At 40.2% G+C, this 14,970-nt stretch overlaps 1 long non-coding RNA gene across 2 annotated transcripts; it reads right to left on the bottom strand.

Annotated features, from left to right (window-relative positions):
* Positions 1 to 2,982: 2,982 nt before the first annotated feature.
* On the bottom strand, positions 2,983 to 3,675 carry LOC135295311 (uncharacterized). Of its 2 annotated transcripts, none has more exons than XR_010357355.1 (2): positions 3,573 to 3,675; positions 2,983 to 3,252 (listed from the first exon to the last, which is right to left on the bottom strand). It is a non-coding gene; the product is annotated as an uncharacterized LOC135295311 (long non-coding RNA). The 2 variants fall into 2 exon arrangements; XR_010357356.1 differs by lacking the exon at positions 3,573 to 3,675 and adding an exon at positions 3,403 to 3,526.
* Between the last annotated feature and the right edge of the window lie 11,295 nt (positions 3,676 to 14,970).

The following is a 14,970-nucleotide window of genomic DNA, read 5'->3' as shown; positions in this document are numbered from 1 at the left end:
AATTAATTTTTGCATCTGAAAAAGCAAGCTGACTATAGGAAGGACAAAGGGCAAAACACTTCTAAGCCATAGATAAATACTGAGAAAGCTCAGAACAAGAGGATCAGGAAAATTAGTGACCCAACTTCAAAGAATATTTAGTTATGAATAAGTTAGTTATGAATAAGGAGAGACCAAGTTCAATTTACAGATGATGATGGTGATGACCATGATGTTCCCTGTTCGCACAACACATTTTGTATTAAAAATCTCTCTCTAGTGTTTACATGAATTTATATCCACTGTTGTGTCTCCCAAAACAAGCAACCTCCAAACTAGCCTAGACTGAGAGACACAGAAAGGAGTACTGCCAAGCCACTGGACTACTTGAGAGGTGTGGGTGTATGACTTTGGGAGAAGCCTGAGACAAAGCCTTACCAGAAGACTTTGCAAGCACAGCAAGCCAAAGTTAAAGTTTTGATGCATGCATCATCTGTACAGAGCTTAAAGGCCCATATGGAGCATAAAAGACCCATAGGGCTACAACGAGAGTTTGTTCAGCTTTGTGATGCCCAGAGAGATTTCAACAACAAATAAAGTGTGGGTGGAAGAGACAGAAAACACACTTGACAAATATCACCTTACATAACAACTTCCTGCAGGTTTCCACAGGTATAGAAAGGAATGAACACACTGAGAATGGAATAAAATATATGTGGACAGTTGATGGTTCACTTTAACAGACCTGTATACAGTCATCAAAAATAAATATATATAATGACAGTATTTGTTATATGTATGAGGAACATATATTACTCTAGGAAATGACTGTTACCTGTTGCAAGAATTTTTTACTTAGTCAGTGCTCTGCACTGGTCTCTGCAGAGTGAAGGCCCCAGAGGAATGAGGGCTGTGGTGGAGCCCTTTGCTGATGCCGAAGAAAAGCTCCCTTTCGGCCACCCTTCCAGTTTCAGACTGAAAAGTGCACAGCAAAGCACAAAAGGAAGATGCAGTAAACAGAAAAACAAAACCCCAACACTCTTCTCTTTTCCATACAACCCCCTGCTAGGTACTTTCTCAAAACAAGCATGCACTGCTTTATTTAATATTATATTACTCATGCAAAAGCTCAATTTCTTCATCAGGTCAATACCCAACTGCTTTGTGCCTGGCAAGGCAAGTCATTTATTAATTAGAGCTGCCCTGCAGTCTGTCACTCCTGTTCCAGTACACTTTGTTTGTGCCATTCTCCAGCTGGTACAGCCATGATGTCACTTACTCTCAAAGACAATTTTAAAATGTGGGGAGAAGATGTGAAAAACAACAGAGTTAATAATGTTTTAAGCAAATTTCTGAGGCATTTCCCTGTTTTACATCTCCTGCAAGAAAGGGACAGCTCTGTATATGTCTCTTTGGGAGGGATTTTTCTATTTAATAGTTGCAAACACTCTAAATTTCATTGTTCGAAATGTTGTAATGCATTTGTTTGCCAAATCCTATTACTAGTAATAATATGGTTCACATTTGGCTTTAATCTGCTGGTCTGAAAACACCTTGCAAAAGAAGTCTGCACCACCACCTTCATTTCCATTTTCCTGTTTCCCCTCAATCACTTTTTCACAAGATGCTCAGTAGAAGGTGAGTGGACAGGAGAGGCAGCATTGTACAATTCTCTGCCTCAGTGATTGTTTCAGCTCTTGTATTTGATCACTCAAGGGAAGCAAGCTAGTGCCTGCAGCACACCACACAGCCCCATCTGCCTTCACTGGCAGGGAATCAGATGTGTGAGGTCGTCCTGTGGCACTGTCATCTTTCAGCAGGACTGCTCTGTGCAGCCTATGCTTTCTGAAGAGTTTTCATTTCACTATCTCCCAAGCTACTGATAGCATCTTGTGACTGAAATCTGTCATTTTTATGTGAATGGTATATCTCACTGAAGCCTCATCTTGCCAGACCTCTGATACAGTCTGTAATAAATGTGAAAGGAGCATTTTCAAGACATCCCAAAACTGAGATCACAATGAGAAGGCTAAGGCCATTCATGGGCCTGTACTGCATTTTTACTAAAAAGAAGTTAAAAGGATATATTTTTGCTCTTTTGCCATTTCTGTTGTTGTCACTATCTGTGTAGTGCTCTGTCAAAGCAGAAAACCTTAATGACATGACAGAAAATGCTGAGGAGACTACATGCCCTTTCCTGTGTTCCTGTCATCTTTTACCAAACCCTGCATTCTTAAACCCACATTAAAAAAAAAAATAAAAATAAAAAAAAAAAATCAGCCCTTGTCCTGTGTATAGAGACAAAGATCTTCCTCTTTCATAGATTTCCATAGTTTTGCCTTCCTCTTTCATAGCTTCCTTCCTGGGCAGGAATGTGCATATGAGCGCACCGAGAATGGTGATCTACAGTTACTACTTAGGGTTAAAAGTACAGACTTAAAATTACAGGCAGTCTTCTCATACTTGGACCCTATTTCACCCCACAGAACAGATCCAGAGGGCTTCTGCAATATGGAAGAATATTCTGCAATATGGCCTGTGCTGGCCAATCAGCAGGAGACAGTAGACATGCTCATGGTAAGAAGGTTGAAAGGCTCCAATGTCTCTGTTTGTCAAAACAGGACCCAAAGGAAATCCTTCCTTAAATCTATTTCTCTCTATTTGGCAAAGCAATGGGCAGACAGCCTGTACTGGGTTTGTACTGTAGAAATAGGCGATCACCCAGCCAGGGAATAATGTGCTCTGACTCCATGATTCAGAAGGCTGAACAACTGCTTTATTAAGCTATACTACCTTACACTAATACTATATTAAATTACATACTAAAGAGAAACTGTCCTATACTATACTACAGAAAAACCTGTGACTGCCTGAGACAGCCAGGCCACAGCTTTGAGTGATTGGCCAATCACTCAGAACAACTTTCACCAGTGTCCAATAACCAACTCACTTTGGGTGAACAATCTCCACAACACATTCCACATATGCAACAGGAGCAGTGAATAGAGATAATAATTGTTTTCTCTTCTCTCTGTGCTTCTCATTGCCTTCCCAGGAAAACTCCTTGGAGAACTTGTTCCTGCTGCTCCTTGTAAAGAAAGCTGTGGCCGCAGGTTTGCATGGTGTGGTTTTGGTAGTGAGGAGGATGCAGGATGGCTTCTGTGAGATTCTGCCGGAAGCTCCCCTCACATTCAGCAGAGCCAGTGCCAGCTGGCTCCATGATGGACCTGCTTCTGGCTAAGGCCTATTCCCTCAGGAATGATAGTAATGCCTCTGTGATAAGGAAGGAAAAAAAAGTTATCAATAAGATGTCAATCTCATCAATGAGATCTCTCAGAGAAGAGAGGAGTGAGAATGGGCGAGAGGAACAGCTCTGCAGACATCAAGGTCAGTGGAGAAAGAAGGGCGGGAGGTGCTCCAGACCCCAGAGGTGAGATTCCCCTTCAGCCTCTGGCACAGCCCATGGTGGAGCAGCTGTGCCTCTGCAGGCCATAGAGGAGCACAGGGATGCAGAGATCCACCTGCAGGCCATGGAGGAGACCCACACTAGAACAGGTGGGTTTCTGATAGAGGGCTATGAGACCATAGGAAACCTGTGCTGCAGAAGTCTCCTGGCAGTGATCCGTGGACTTGTGGAGAGAGGAGCCCAAGCTGGAGAAAGTTTCCTGGTAGGACTTGTGACACTGTGAGGTACCCACTGTGGAGCAGGCTGTTCCTGAAGGACAGCACCCCTGAAGAAGTGACCTGTGTTGCAGCAGTTCATGTAGGACTGCTGCCCATGGCGTGGATTCATGTTAGAGAAGCCCATGGAGGCCAACCTACCATGGGAAGGACCCACTGGTGGAGCAGGGGAAAGACTCCTCTCAGTGTCTGGAAATATCCCCTAAACTATTTAAACTGCTTTCTCTGTGTATCCTCTCTGTTGAATTGTTTGGGTTTTTTTCCCTGCTTATTATATTGCATAATAATACATAGCACTTGTGTGAAAACATTATTTCTCTGAGGAGGAACTCTCTTTCTCACCTATGTGAAGGGACTGGCATTACTCTGAACTTGCAAAATTACTCTTTTCTAGAAACTAGCCTATGTGACATTAAAATTGTAGCACCCAGTCAGCAGACTGTGTACCATCAGATTTAAAACAGATGAAGTGAAAGAAACCCAGGTGGAAATTGTCACAGGTAGAGCCTAGCTGCATATAGCTGCAGTCTGATTTTTGTAAATGGTTCTGGAATGAGGGTGAATGACACTGATCAGGAAAAGCAGTGTCCTTCTGTTATGTCAAGATTTTGAGAGATTAATGAGAGCTGCAGTGGTGAGAAGCAGCTTTATTCTTACTCAGTGCTCCTGTCAAGATGATCGCTGCACCTAACAAATGGGGCTTGGTGGGGTTTTTTGGCTCGTTGTTTGGGGGGGTTTTTGTTTGTTTGGGGGATTTTGTTCTTTTTTTTTTTTTTTGTTTGGGTGCTTTTGACTTTGTTATATGAAATAAGATGGAATCAGAATTATTTGCAAGGATTTACTTCCCAGGGACCAGCCCACGGGAGAAAAATGTCACATTATTTCTTAAGAAATTAAGAGGAAAAAATGGTAACCATCTTTCCTCAATGTACTGCCTGAAAAAGCAATTTTTCAGTAGAGAAAGTTTCTCTCCAGACACTTACAAGCCTAAACTGTGTCAGGTGCAGATATTTTTTGAGGGAGCAAAACAGAGGCTCTGCTTAGAAAAAATTTGGAGTGCTTTCTCTTTAAGTTTGCTGAACAAAGATGTCACTTCAGAGAGCTGTGCCATCAGTTATTACAGCATAAAATCAGACATGAGAGGTCATTCCCTGGCACTAACAGCTCTGGGCACACTTGCTCAATGACCTCTGTTTTCCTGGTGGGTAAATTCATTATGTGATTGTCTCTGCTTTAAATTAACAGAGCTCTACCATTCTCCACATGAAGAGATCCAACAGTCCCATGTGACTTTCAAATTAGTCCTCTAAATGAATGTCCCCACACAAACAATTAGGTTGCTTTATTGTGAGATAGTAACATTATCTATTTTCAGTACAAATGTCTAGAAAGTTCTCTTCCATTCCTCTTTTTTAAACTGAGCTTTCATTAAGCTTAATGCCACAAAGTATTTCTGACACTACAGGCTAATCAAAACAACTTAATGAAGAAGTAGGCGTAGTTTCACTGTCAACTATAAATCTTTAAAAATCCAGTGGTTTGAATGTTGTTTGTGAGTCTCACATGCATGTAAAGAACTCGCATACCCTGAGTGTGTATGCAGGTGTCTTCATGGATGCAATCTCCAGCCTGGAGTGACCAGCAGGACCAGAGCCTCTGCCCTGACAATCCCAGTCATGCTACAGCAAGACTAATCCTGCCTGGCTCATTGTGGGTATGCCCTGCATTTGCAGGGGAAAAGTCAGGAGGAAGCAGTGGAGCATTGCTTTAGCTTGTCCCTCTGAAAGAGAGAAAGGAATCCACCAAGGAACAAGGCTGATGGGAAACACAACGTTCAAGCAGAAAAGACAGCCCAGGGCAGAGGCAGTCTGAAGGCTGGTTATATAAAACTCAAATATATGGACAGAAATCAATCAAAACATTAACATTAAAATATAACCTCTATTGTTATTACTTCTTTTTCAGTTGATTTGCTTCTTTGTTTATCTAGTTCCCATTCTGTGTGTTGAATTAGTAGCATGACATGATGTCTTATGTAAAGCCTGTGTTTTTCACTAGATACATGCATTACTGGTCTCAGCTATAAAGAATCTGACCCAGACAAGTGATCATTTCTTAACTTTCATGGGTTATATTTTGGTGAATAAATGTTATTTAAACATTAATTGAGTAGGTGATAGTAAAATAATAATTGTTTCAATTGACCAGATTGTTCCCTCCCACAAGATTGTTAGAAATAGAAAAAAAATTTTAGCTTGTCTGCAGATTTGTGCTTTCTTTCAGTTATAGTCTTCAACCCATAGAGCCATGTGAATCCCAGGACGCCTCAAAAAGCTGTGGCACTATGCAACTTCACTCGTCTCTGGCTATCATCGCCACACCTTTTTCCCTTCCTTTTACTTCTATAAAAGAGACTTTTAAAAAAGCAAAAGCAGAAACAGTAAGGGAGAAGTAGGTTGAAGAGGCAAACCTCCTTCAGATTTTAATCTCAAGTATAACATTAAAAGAAAACTCAGATGATCACTCTCTGCAGTTAGAATAATGAAACAGAATCTTTTCAGGTCAAAATTATCATAAACCCATTGAAACCTCTGTGATTATGACAGCAAACAAAACTGAACTTCTGTTTCAGTTAATGTGAATTATTAGTCATTTTCCCTTGCACAAAATCCAATGCATTCACATTTCTTCTATTTTCTAAATGACAGGTACAACACTCACTTTTGCAGTACCTGTTTTGTTCTAAATAGCATAGTCCAGAACATTTTGTAAAGGAAATCTAGTGAAGACTAGCCCTCCTAATGGTATTCTGCAAATCAACAGATTTTTTTTTTTTAATTAAAATTTTTTATTTAAAAAATTCATTACAGAGAATCACTGTTTTTGTTCTTGTAACCTCAAATTGTCTTCTGATTTAGTCTTTTAGACTTTGAAATGTCTAACAGTAACTGAATATTGAGCCACTTGATGTTCATTTACTTGCAGGAATGTACATTCCTGTGTAGACCTGAAGACGAAATATGGGAGAGAATGTTATATTTCCTGCACACACACACAAAAAATTAGTATTATGCAGATAAAGAGCAGAAACTCTAGGCCTTTACAATAATAACATTCACTGAAATGGTGTAAATAGCCTTTTAGCAATAAATATGAATGGTATAACGTTTTGGTTTTTACGAAAATCAGTAAGTGTTGAAGCCTGTTAAGTAACATGAAGGAAACACAATGAATTTTCCACCTATTCTTTTGGATTTAGTAAGAAGAAGAAAGTGTCTGCTTAGACAATAAATACAGACATACATTACTTCTCCCCTAAGAAGAGCAGATTTCCACTTTATAATTGTATAGATCCATGGAGTGAGCTTGTCTCCAGAAATGGAAAATTATCATACTGAAGAAAAGTTTGCACGAGTTCCAAAGACTTAGCATAACTTTCCTCTAAGCTGACAAGGCATCCTGACCTGTGAGCATCCCAGTGGCTGCCCTGGTGCCCATATAAAACTGCCTGCAGGACCACCAGTGGAGCCAGACAGCGGTACTGGGAGAGGGACCAGGCTTGGTGTGACAGACCCTCAGACAGAGAACCAGCTATGCCTGGGTTTTGTCCTAGGAGCACTGCTGGCACTGCTGGCTAGAGAGGAAAAATGAGAAGGTGGGAAAAGTATGATGTTATTGTTTCCAGTGTCCAGAATGAGATTTTCACATGGAGACAAAGTGCTGAAGCCAGTGGCATCCAATCTGAAAAACAGCAGGAAGTCCTAATGCTGTGGTGTGCTCCTTTTTGGGAGTCTCTGAATGGAGTAGTCCACACAACTGAACTAAATAGACACAGTAAGAGGCAGAAGTCTCTATATGTTTATAAAAACACAACTGAGTAACATTTTTAATCACGTCTGGCTCACTCTAAACCGTCTCAAACTTGAGAAAGTGTCTGTGAGGAATCTGCTATCATACAATGGACCCTTTGTCTACCCAGCTGTTTCAACCTAAAGAGCTGCAACAATAAATAATCTTAAATAATCCAGATCTTGTGCAGGCACGACCTGACAGTCAAATTAAGGAAATGGCAGAGTTCACTGCCCTGAATGCCTGTGTCATGGCATTGCTCCACAATATGATGCTCTGACCCAGGAAAGAGGCTGCTTGGTGAACAGCTCCGTGGACATCTCTGGGAGCTCCTGCCCTAAGGTAGCAAAGACAACTTTAATCTCAACATCTTCAGCCTCCTGCATGTTCCCTTGGTTTGCTTTACTATACTTTGGGCACTATTTTCTTTAGTCAATACAGTTGTGATATTATTATCTATATTTAAGAGTATTGAAGGACATTGTGATGAACTCACCTGCTCAGGAAATGCAGCAGGAGAACAAGATTTGTCTTGTGCCCATGCAGCTGCACTGAGTTAAAAGTGTGATACACTGTTCATGGACTGTGCAAAGGACCAGGCTCATTTTTAAACAGGAAGATTTTTTTGTACAACTGTGCCCAAGAAAAAAAATCTTTCTCCCCACAGTGGACACAGATATGTTGGTTTAGCTGCCTATAACAAGAAAAACTACCTTAACTAAAACAGAGGTACAATGGAAAATAGAGAGGAATGTCAGCAATCTGCCAAAACAAATTTGTAAATATGTCAATACTTCAGTATATTTGCAGTTGGAAAGACTGTCTCCTTATCCCAACACTGCATGTCTTCCAAGCCTGATACTGAACGTATTTTGAAGTTTTCACTAGGATACTGAACACTCAGAGCTCTACTGTGTTCTATGCTGTGCTGAGCAGCATTTAGAGGCAGAGCCAGCTGAGCAGGAAGGGTGCATTTACACAGAACAAGTTCGGCTCTGCTTAGCCGAATGCCAGTGATTGCCTAAGCACAGCACCCTTCTCTTATGTCTGGGCTGGAGATGCCCTGATTTTCATCAGCTTGGGCCACAGTAGAGGGGAAGCTGTCTCAAATCCTCCATGTAGGTGCACTGGTGGCAGCTGATGAATTTTGCCAGGGCAGATCCATGATGGCTTTTATGCTGAGAGCAGCATTACAGCTGTGTGTGCCCAGGTGTGTGCTTTGCACATGGCAGGAGGCTATCTCCCGGGCTCCCCTCCTGCCTGGTGCTTCTTCCCAGTGATTCTTGTACTATCCTAAGGTATGAACTAATCTTTACTATCAGCTCAGGCAGATGATTTATCTCACCACTACAGTGGGTTTTTGTTGTTCTGTGTTGGTCCTTCACAACATCAAGGAGTGAACAAGCAGCTTGAAATTCCCTTGCAGCCTTTGAACCACCAATGGGCCAGTGGCAACAGCTGCAACTGGAGTAATCAGTTTGCTATAAAGAAGCTCTAATGTTAATGACAAATGGGTCCTTATATGTTGCAGAACTGACCTAACTGAGGAAGAAAGATTAAACAGAAATAGCTTTCTCTTCTTTTTGCACTGGAATATTCTCTACTTCCGTAGATAATTTATTCTTGAAGGTCTTAGGAAGAATAAGCTTGTCATGTCATCTTATAGCAACAAGAAAAACTACAGGAGCAGCAAAAGCAGTAGATCTAAACAATATTTTGGCTGGCCAAGACACAGCCATAATGATGACTGCTGAGAAGGCAGTTTTCCTTAGATGTGTACATCTTATCTCCTGTCTCCCAGGCAACTTCCTAACATCTTTTTGAAATTACTAAAGACCAACTAATGTATTCTAATACTGTGACAAGCCTTATCAAGCCAGTACAATCCCACGTCATTTTCTATTTTGAGTCACATACATTAAACCAAACCCAGTAACTAAATACTGATGGCTACCCATATTACCATGTAAACAAAGGCTACATTGTTTTGACATTCAGCATGAAAAATAGTTGAATCTGTACATTGAATTTCTAGAGAAGTCATATATCTAATAATATTGCATACAATATGAAAATCCTTGGAAATTATTTTCTCAATGTTCCTTATGCTTTAGAAAATATATTTGTATTAAACCAACAAACTTTCATTTCTCAGTACCAAAATCACAGCTTGGTATTTTGGAACATTCAAAAGAATCTATATTTTAAAACCTATAATCAGTAGTATCAGAAATACAGAAATATTTTTTCTCCATCTGAAAGTACTTGAAAAGTACAATAATTAATTAATTAATACATGCAGTAAGTATTGACGTAGTTTCTTGTGGATCTTATAAGATATAAAGGCTGAGTTGAGATGTAGACTGTTAGCTCCCATGGCATGACTTGACACAGTAGAGTGCACATTTCAAATATTATTAAAGATTGAAAATTATTTTATTGTCTTCATACAGCTGATGCAGAGATGGGGAATAAGATAGATCATAATTTTTGAGTCAGAAAACATTTCTCTAATCTATACTCCTATGCAATAAATAAAAACATATTGTATCTACAGGGGGAAATAGAAAAGAAACCAAACTCAACAGATCCATGAACACAGGAAGAAATCTCTATTTTGAGAAATATTGCTGCTGAAAATAATAAACTACACAGAAAAACTAGTATTAAATTAACAAAAGTAATACCTCTTTTTAAAGAACAGTAGCCTTGCCCACTGAGCAGTTTGAAGACAGGAATTCCCATTTTTAAGAATGATATTTTCTGTGTACATGATAATGACTGCCCTTGGCATCAGAGATAAACTCAGTATGAAGAGAGAATTAATTCAATGCTTTTAAAATTGTATTCCAGACTGCTGAAACAAGAATGCATCTCTTTTCTGCAATCTCATTATCAAATTTGCTGTCCCCATTTTGCTGTGAATAGAGAATACTTCTGGATCAATGGTTTCTTTAGGTTACTACTACCTGCATCTTACAAAGAAGTCACAAACAAGATTTGCTGAAACAGAATTTTATAAGTTTTCTATTTCTGAATAAGCATGCTAATACTTACCTTGAAAAATATTGCAACACACTTTACTACATGTAGGAAGTTAGAAAGGAAAATGAACAGCAGGGGTAAATCTTAAGGCTATTCAATCCATATACACGATATGAGCTGAGAGAATGGTATGTAACAGAAACAATTTTTAGTGACACATCAGGTGTCAATAAAATAAGGTGTTGCCATTTAATTTTTAAAGAACTTGAATTTATAGTGGAATGGTAATAACCATCAGTCACTGGAGGCTGCCTAGAACAAATGCAGAGCACATATGAGGGCAGAGGATCAAAAGAAGTTCATTCTCAAAGACAGAAGTGGTTTTTTTTAATTTGAACAAAACAGAATGAAGTATTAGGTGTGAATTGTTTGTTCTTTTTCACGTTGCTATATTTCTGCCTGCTATAAAACCTTTTGCACCCTCAATCAGTTTGCAGATGACACTAAGCTGGGCAGGAGTGCTGGTCTGCTGGGGGTTAGGAAGGCTGTGTAGAAGGATTGGACAGGCTGGATCAATGGGCTGAGAATAATGGCATAAGGTTTATTAAGGCGAAGAAAGAGGTCCTGAACATGGGTCACAACTCCATGCAACACTGCGGGCTCAGGACAACATGGCTGGAAATCTGCCTAGTGGAAAAAGACCTAGGAATGAGGGTGGACAGAAGCTGAACATGAGCCAGTGTGCGCCCAGGTGGCCAAGAAGGCCAGTGGCACCCTGGCCTGCATCAGCAATAGTGCAGCCAGCAGGACCACGGCAGGGATGTTCCTGTGTACTCAGCACTAGTGAGTACAGTGTGCATGTCAAACCCTGTGAGCCCTTCTGAGCCCCTCACTACAAGAAAGATATTGAGGTACTGTGGAGTGAGTCCAGAGAAGAGCACTGGAGCTGGCGAAGGGTCTGGAGCACAAGCCCTGTGAGGGAATCCAGGGATTCTTTAGCCCGAAATAAAAGAGACTCAGTGGAAATCTTAGTGCTTTCTACAACAACATGAAAGGAGATCCTAGTAAGATGAGAGTCGTTTTCTCTCCCACACAACCAGAGACAGGACTAGAAGAAATGGTCTCAGTCTGCACCAGAGGAGGTTCAGTTTGGACATCAGAAATAATTTTTTCACTGAAAAAATGGTTAGGCTTTGGAAAGAACTGCCTAGAGAGGACGTGGAGTCACCATCCCTGGAAGTGTTCAAGAAACAATTGGACATGGCACTTAGTGCTATGTTTTGGTCGATGTGGTGTTGGATCAAAGGTTGGACTCAATGGTCTTGGAGGTCTTTTCCAACCAAAATGTTTCTAAGATTCTATGTCCAGAATGTGGTTAAATGCACATTTCTAACCAGTACAGTTTGCTTTATTGGTAACAGTTTTAACTGTGCACACCTAAGCTTGGGAAACTTGGGTTCTACTGCCATCACTGCTACACATGCTCACAGGCCTGCTGCCAGGCACCAGGCACCATAAATAGTTATACAGAAACCTACAGCTCCTAATAGTTCCTACGAAAACCAATGATGACAAACAGACTATTTTTTAAGGAACTAAAAGAAAACATAGAAGTTAGTAATGGTCAGAATGAATTTTATAAAAACACTCTATATCAAATCAAATCAGTTTCCTAACACTCAAGGTAGCAGAGAGAAGAAGCAAAACATGCCATATACCTTGGCTTATATAAGACTTTAGCACTATGTTGTATAGAGGTCCAGTAGCCAAGCTAAAGAATATTTAGATGATGAAAAAAAAATTCTAAAGTCATGGGAAAATTCTACTTGTGAATTCATTATCAGTGGTTCAGGTAAACCCTGTGAAGGACTGAGTAATGTTCTACAAGGATCAGTCCTAAGGGAGTGATATTATCAGATGTTATTTTCAATGACCCAGATGATCAAATAGAAAATGTTTTGATTATATTTGAAGACATCAATAAGCTGATAGTATAGTTGCAAAATGGGAATAGAGTTAATTAAATCCTGATACACAGGGAAATTATATAAAAAAAGGAAAATATGCTGTTTATTATGGGCAAGTCTCAAGCCACGAACTTGGGTAAGAACAATTAACTGCACAAAAACAGCAAAGGGAACAAAGGACTTGGTTAGAGCTCTGTGGAAGTATATTTAGAATTGTTGTGAATCATAGCTTCAAGGATTGTGTAAATGCAAAGCCCATGCGATTAATCACACACAATGATTAATAAACTGTCACAGCTAACAGGACATTTCAAATAATCCTTCTCCTTTCAGTGCTGACCTCTGCTGCAGTGCAGCAACACTAATTGTTGAGCAATGAAATCCAAGGAAGACAGGACAGTCTGGATGACATTCAGAGCTAAAATTTTCTCGGAAGAGCATTGAGAAGGAAGAGCATTGAGAAGGAAGAGAGGACTGGAAAATAGATGAAGAGGAAAGTTTAGGTGAGATAGAGTTCTATTGCTTGTTGCCTAATTACTTTTAGCATGACAATTAAGGCTTCAAGTTTCTATCTTTGAATGTTGAAGCCTCTTACAGGAAAATAAAATTACTCATATGCCCCACAAAAAGTCCTGTCAAGGCATTTAATGGCTTTTCTCACTTCCCAGAAATGCTGCAAGTGACAACGAAATACTTCATAATGTGGCCAGGATGCCTATCCAAGTTTTTTTTCAATTCTCAACTAATTTTCTTTCTCATCCTTTTCAAAAAATATTAGCAACGTTCTTTTACTTCACATTCAAACTTCAGAGTCTTTAGGAAACTTTTATTTCACATATTCAAGCCTTGAGCATCAACCACAACACACAGAAGTATCTTTCATTATGTTCTTTTGAATCCTGGACTTTGTGTCTCGAGGTCTTAGAAAATATGACAGCCATGAGGGTCCTTGGCTTTGAACCCAGGACTTACTGAAGTAGGTGTACACCAGTTAAATGCCAATGTCACTTAAATGATTTTTTTCAGGCTATACCTGAGCTCAAGAACTGTGTCTGGATTGCACTAATTTCACATAACAGCCAATGCTGACTTTGTCTTAAAGGAAGAAAACGTGAGAGGCAGAGAACAATTAAAACTTCAGCTCCTTCTTCATTCTAGTTGCTTTCATTTTGCCAACTCCATCCACCATCCTGTGAAACCCCCAGAAATGTAAGACAACTTTTTCAATCTGCAGAGTTTATGTAGCATAAATCCCACTTCCCTGGTGGGAAAGAGAGGGGATCCTCACAGTCCCTTGCTTGCAGTGCTACAGTTTCTAGCTGACTGGGTGCTCCTCAGAAGAGGCTGTCACACCAGGGGTTCTTTCCATGGCATGGCCAACACGTTGACACCTGGCAAGCATCATATTCCTTTCCTGGCATGCAGGAGAGGCATTAGCAAACTGTGAAGTTTTCAATGCCTTGTGTTACCCAAACTACACTAGTTCTGTTGCCTTGACCTGATGGGAGGTGTTCATTGCCCAGGTTTTCTTCCTCAGTGTAAGCAAGGTGTGGGCTGAGAAGGAATGGGGCTAGCTTGATCTTGCCCTGTCATAACCTTGGCATTTACCCTGTGCTTGCAGGGACTGGGAGTGCTCCCAACATCCACCCTATAGAAACAACTCCTGAGACCTCAGTTTACCTAGAAATAAATCATTAGCCTGACAAGAAAATCTCTTTATGTAAATATCACTCTGAGCATCCAAGTTTCAGACACCACTGAAATGCATGAAATTTCTATTCAGCTGCAATATGCTATGGAAAAGGTCTTAAGTGCCTCAACAAACAAATGCCAACCAATGAATATAGTTTTTACTGCTGCCCTTCTATTTCTTGGGATGGATAAGGACTGATATTCCAGAGGCAAGGAGGGGCAAAAGAGAATAAAAGGTGGGAAGTTTCCTACTGACTGTCGAAGTGTGATACTCTTCTGGTTGCTTTCTAGGAGAAGCAGCATAGCCTTGTATGATTCATGTAACAGCAATCTCTGCTCCAGATGAAGGCTAAGCACCTGTGTGCCCTGATAGCTTGCTCCCTTGCCACTTCTAACTTATCAATAATGGTAAAATATTAAATAGGAAGAGGTATGGCCTCTTCCTATTTAACATAGTTTCTTTGACAGTGCTTCAGCTATCCATCTCTCCATTTTCCAGGGCCATTTTACCATAGTGACAAACAGCCCCAATTTTCTCCCTTCAAAAGCATGATAATTATTCAGCTAGAATTAGGAAATCACATAAAATCCTGTCACCAGTGACTAGCCACTAGGTCTTAACTTGTGTATTCCCATGACAACAGTTTTTCTACAGTGCTCGCTTTTCTATGGTGTCCAGAGTAATTCAAGCTGCCTTTTAAAGTCTTGGGTTTTCCCATTTCCTGGTAGTTTCTTGGCCCAGAGATTTAAAGAAACTGTCTTTTTGCCACATGCAGCATATTCAACACTGTGAAAAAAGTGGAACAGATCCAGTACT

This window comes from Passer domesticus, chromosome 2, assembly GCF_036417665.1.
Source record: "Passer domesticus isolate bPasDom1 chromosome 2, bPasDom1.hap1, whole genome shotgun sequence".
Classification (NCBI taxonomy): Eukaryota; Metazoa; Chordata; class Aves; order Passeriformes; family Passeridae; genus Passer; species Passer domesticus.
Note: the sequence above shows the minus strand (reverse complement) of the source record. Positions and strands in the feature narration are given on the sequence as shown.